This window comes from Pangasianodon hypophthalmus, chromosome 16 (genome assembly GCF_027358585.1).
Source record: "Pangasianodon hypophthalmus isolate fPanHyp1 chromosome 16, fPanHyp1.pri, whole genome shotgun sequence".
Lineage (NCBI taxonomy): Eukaryota > Metazoa > Chordata > Actinopteri > Siluriformes > Pangasiidae > Pangasianodon > Pangasianodon hypophthalmus.
In genome coordinates, this window is record NC_069725.1 from 5,841,390 (window position 1) to 5,847,436 (window position 6,047).

Here is a 6,047-nt window from a genome sequence, read left to right on the forward strand (position 1 = left end):
TATATTATCAAAAGGCTAGCAAGCAGCAAAAGTCAAATCTACAGTTTATCTCAGTTTTTAAGTGTTACATTAAATCAGTATTTCTGATTCTATGATGTGATGTTATCACAAAAAAACATACTTCTGCAATTTTATCACAAATGATAACGAAAAGAGATAGGCACAAATAGGCACTGATTCAATATCCAGTATCAGTATTGGGCTCATACCAGCAAAAATGGTGGATCAGATATCGGAGAAAAGATATCGGATCCTGTAAGAAAAGGCAAAGATTGGAATTGGATTTGGGGAAAAAATTATTTTTGGAAGTTTACATAAAAAGAGACTTGACAGTTTTTTCTTTTATTAGGATTTATTTTATTATATTTACACTCTAGAATATTTAAGTATATTTACAATATAAGGGACTTTTGTGTGAAAGAATGCTTCAGTAAAAAAAAAAAAAAAAAGATTTTAAAGGTTAGTAGTTTGTAAAGAAAACATTATCAGATGGGTATTGGATTCTCAAGTGTTCAGTATCTGTATCAGTATCAGGAAAAAAATTGGTATCGTGCCATCTCTAATTAAAAAATATAATAATGTGGAGGTAATAAGGGTTTCCAGATTGTTTAGTTACTACTGAAAGATGAAACAGGAATGTAAGTACTTTAAAGTGTAAATAAAATGATACATCAGACAAAAAGACACCTGAATGGTGTTCATGCTCTTCTTATTTTTCAGCTCTTCTAAAGCAGTTATTCTCAAACATTTTGCAGTCAGGGATTGATTTTAACTGTAAAATAAGTTCCACACACCCCCACAGTACAGATTTATTTTATGAACAAATATCATTTAAATGTGTACAATAATATTGTGGATATTTATTGGAGCTAACTTTTCACAGACAAAACACATTAGGACCAACTTGACAATATTTACAGATCTACTTGAATTTGAGTTACTGAAGTTTGGATAAAACCCATTCTATTCAATTAACAAGCCAACAAACCTTTTTTTTTATTATTATTATTATTATTACCCCCTGGTTTGCTTCATGGACCCCTGAAGGTCTCTAGACCCCACTTTGAGAACCACTGTTCTAAAGGACCACTATTATATACTGAAGAGGGATTCGTACTATACATTAGTATATTTACACTACAAACTCCAATATCATTCCTAAACTCTATAAATATGTTTTTTAAATATCAATTTAAAATCCCTGTCTAAACTGTATTAGTTCTACTATAAAGTAGAAAGGGTCATTATTTCAGCAGATATGATGGAAGAGGTGGCAAAGACAGTATTATACCAAGGAGACCACAAACACAGGTGTATCTTTTTTATCAACTCTGAAGTCTGGACTAATCACTGGCAAACTTTAATCAGATATGATCAATTATTCATGGCCTGAGGCCTAGTGAGAATGTCTCTAAAACGCTCTCATACAGACGGCCCAAGATGAATAATTCAAATGCCATTTATACAAAACCAAGTGCCTTTTTGATGCCACATGACTGCACTAGAAATGTTATGCAACAAAGGATGTAAATTAGTTAAGACCAAAGATGATTTATACAGCAACTGAATCAATTAATCGATTAACTGAACAACAGGCTTTCAAGCAGTCATACTGTTATCGGGTTGGATAGATCATCGCTTTATAAACACCTTGTGGTAAGCTTTGTATACATGTCACCTGCAAGTACATAAGTGCATCAGAAACACAACATATACCAAATATATATTTTCCCCTGCACATTATATTACTTTACAAGGTAGTGGTAAGAATTTACAGGAGGGGACAAAGGGATAGCTAGAGGAAGACAGACAGAGAAAGAGCAATTCCTTACTGTCACAATCTATCTTAAAATCCCTGACAGCAAGCAAGCATTAGTCACCAAACAATCTGTCAATACTCTTTTTTAATTTGCACATCCCTTTTCCTGTCCTTTCCTTTCCTTTCACCTCAGTAACAATGAGGAATGATTGAAATGGGGCTTGTTCATAGATGGGCAGATCTCCTCAAGTATACATCCATGTCAAAGTAATATTATTTGACAAAATTCTCCAAGCTTGTGTGTGATAGTTAAAATGAGACACAGACTAAAACAATACTTTATTCCTTACATTCCTTTAGGAACTCAACGATTTTGGAGGATACTGGAGGCCTGAATTATAGTTATTATTATAATCATAATTCAGGCCTCCAACATCCTCCAAAATCATTAAGTTCCTGAAGAAATATAAGTAATAAAGTATATTTAAATGTTAAACTCTCTGCCTTTTTAGCATTTGCTCCTCCATATTCTGTATTGAAATAGCTTGGCCAAGAGGGGAGAAACAGTATACTGCAAAGATGTAAATATTTGTTATGTGAATAACATGAACATCTGCATTATACAGGTTATGCTAAAGCCCCCACAGCTGGTGTGCATTTATTAGACCAAGACTGCATTTTCAGTTTAAAAAAAAAAATACAGTTTTAGGGAATAATACAAACTGGAGAAACAGGTAGAGAAAATAGAAGGATTCTTCCTGCAGTCCAGCATTTGCTAATGAGGGCATACGGTATTGATATCTCCATGGGAACACCATGGGCATCACTAACAAACCATACTCTTGTGATTTGTAGCATTTCACTTAATGCTGAGATTAACAAATAGTCTAATAAAAGGCAAGCCTGTAATGCGTTACATATTTGAAAATGCAGGCACCAGTGAGGAACATGGTACGAAGGAAAGGATAGGACTAAAGCAAAAAATAAAAGATGGAAATGAAATTAATTAGGTGAAGGATTTAATTACTACTACACCATTAACAACCAAGCAGAGACAGTGAACCAAACAGACCAGGAAGGACAAGATGGTAAGCAATCAATTATTTGCAATGTTAAATAAATATTAATAACTGTAATGAATTATGAAAAGTGTATATGCACTTTTTTTTTTTTTTTTTTTTACAGATTTTATACTTTACCAAAACCTTCAAGTGTCTCATATTGTTTTGTAAATTGTGAGCCGAGTGTAAGTGCGTGTCACTCAGCGTGTCTCCTGCAGAGCACACCCCCTTGTCATGTTCCTGTCAGATCTGAAGTTAGAAAGAAAGATGAGCCCTCTTTAAGGATGACACAGTGTCCTGTTGTGACAGATAGAAAGGTCTGTAACACTACAGAATTCAATCTTTCCATCCTTCTCTCTCGCCTTCATGTGGCGTCTAACAAATAGATCCCTCTTTCATTATGTCATAAATACACGCACTGCTTGGCGATAGTTTTAGTTTAATATAAACTTCCTTTTAGCACATGTATTAACCATTTAACTGTACTTCTCTTTAATCTCATAACAAGGAATCCACTAACATGCAGACATTTTTTAAAACTAAATTTTTCAGACATTGAGACTAACAGAAAAGATTTCTCAGTGACATGCATAACTCAGGGTCAGGAGCAGAGCCAGGCACCGGGTCACAAACAGAGGATTATCCTGACATGGAAAAGGATCAGTGACTGAGACAGACACAGGGTCACTGATGGAGACTGGAATGGGACAGGTAACAGAAGCATCGGCTCCTATGGGAGAAGAGCCTGGGGCAGAGGTAAATGCAGAAATAGAGGCTGAGACAGGAGATATCTGGGGCAGATAACAGGTCAAAAACAGAAAGCGGATCAGAGACAAAGACAGAGGCAAAGAACAAGATTTCTGTTTCTGTTTCTAAAACTAGAAACAGAAACAGCAACAGGTATATAATCAGAAACAACAGTGTCTGAAAAGATGCTGAACTAAACACAGAAATCAAAGCTAAACAGAACATAAATCTGAACTCTAAGCAAATCCAGAATTGAACTAGAAGCTAACATTGACATGCGATATCTAGAAGAACCTACAGAGGCTACATTAGGTGCATGTGCTGAGGTTCATTTAGCAGAAATAGAGACAAAACTAAACTGCTGAGGCTTTATGAAACTCATGACCATGTCCCTGCTACCTCACATCCTCAGGTCATCCTCATTATCAACACATGTGACCCAGATGGCAATCCTCCACTAAGTCACAGAATCACAAAAGTCGTCAAGGTCGTCACAAGGGTTAGTAATGTCCTCATGCCTCACATCGCCAGACAATAATAGACAGTGCTTATAAATAGTTTTATGTAAGTTGCTGAGTCCCAAGCACAGGCATAGTCTACAAACATGTTATAGACATACTAATGATCATGTATAACTTGTGCAGCTACAAGCCCTACAACAAGCGTTTATAATAAAGGTCAAAACAATGAGGTGTACATAGTTTGCATGGATTTTTTTTTTTTTTTTTTTTGTGACAACATTGCATGCACCCAGACACTTTTGTATGTGAGATCACTAATCCTGTGTGAATCAGTCATAATTGCTACAAATATACTTAACAGACATACGTATGTCCGTAAAGCTTTCCCTGCCCAAGCAAATTCCACCTACTTTTCTGATCAGAAATTATCTAGAAATTGCATGTTTCTAGAGTAGCTAGATATGTTTTGTTCATGATCGACTCAGTCTTATGAGTGAGTCACTAAGGTGAACAATGCGGTATTAGCCGCTTCAGTGCACTGAGTTCAGCAAGTCACATTTGAGTCAGTCTGAGCTGGAGATTTCCAGCATTTCAGTAGGTGTAACATAGTGCTGGCTGCATGATCAGTCTGCACATTTGTGCAAACCATGCGACTGAATAAACGGTTTAACTGAACAGAACTAATTCATTTAATTCACTCAACGGATGCAAGAATTTCAACTTTAGTGATGGCAGACAAGGGCTCTTAAAGGTAGCCTGCTGCCTCAAAATGCCCAGTTTGTATATTTAACAGAAGGAGATGACAATCAAATGCTTCCCAGGCCTGTTTGGCACGCACATTGCTCTTCCTCCTCCATGGAACTGATCAGCTGAATCTTCTGCCTGTTTCTGTTCCTGCCACTGCATCTTGGCAGAGGAGCTTACTTCACTTTTTTCCCTGCTGGGCTCTGCAGCTGTATCTGCTGCTCAGTTCTCTCCTTGCTGATGAATAAAAACAAATCATCATGACCAGGACTTTGGCTTAATTTAATAATACGATTTTCACACACATTAAATGCTGATAGATACAGCACATTTTTGCATGATAAGCTAGATATATAACTAGTAAAATATTTTGTTCTAGCAGAGGCAAAAAAAAAAAAAAAACACAACAACTGTTGTGTTCTTAAATTCTTTGAGGCACTCCAGAATAGTGGTTGCATATGAGCTATATCAGGAAAAATTTGGTAATTTTTTTTTGTTTTTGTTGCCAGTTTAAGTAGAATCAGCAGTTCGGGAGATACTAAATAAAGATCGCAGTCTATTTTATTGTTTGTTACTTTGCTGAAGTACTGTTTATTCTCTTCCAAGTTCTACTGCCACAATCTTTTCATACAGTTAGGAACAATTCATACGATGATTTATTTTGTAATATTATATTTGCATAATTAATATTAACTTTAAATAACATTCCATGGTATATTTTGAGTGTATTTACTTTGCCCAAAATATAAATTTTATGAAAATTTTGGTGAAATGTGGTCAGAAATGTACAAAACTAAGACACACCTATGTTTCGGACAAACTCTGTCCTGTACGCACAGCAAATGACAATTGTTCAAGTCTCTAGTTACATCTGAGATCTGAAAACTGATATGCACAATTATAATATAATAACCTCTCAGCGTGTGCTTGAACTTAATGCTGGGAAGCGGGAAGTGTCAAAAGGGTGTGCAGAATATGGGTCACCCACTCAAAACCGGGGCGAATGTGACATCTTCTCTTGTACTCTTTTTATTTCCTAGTTTGTTGCAGCATGCAGTGTTTGCTGGGATTTGTTCCTCTATTCTGCTTACTGTATCACTAGTCTCTATGAGTCTCTATGAGAGTATGTACAGCCCTGCATTATTCTCCAACGAGTGAATGTGGGTAAATGTTGTTGTGCTGTTTTTGTGTGTGTTATGACACTGTTTGGACTGCAAGACTGATTTCCATCCCCTGTGAGAGCTTCCACTTCGTCTGCCTGGAATAGGGAGCGGT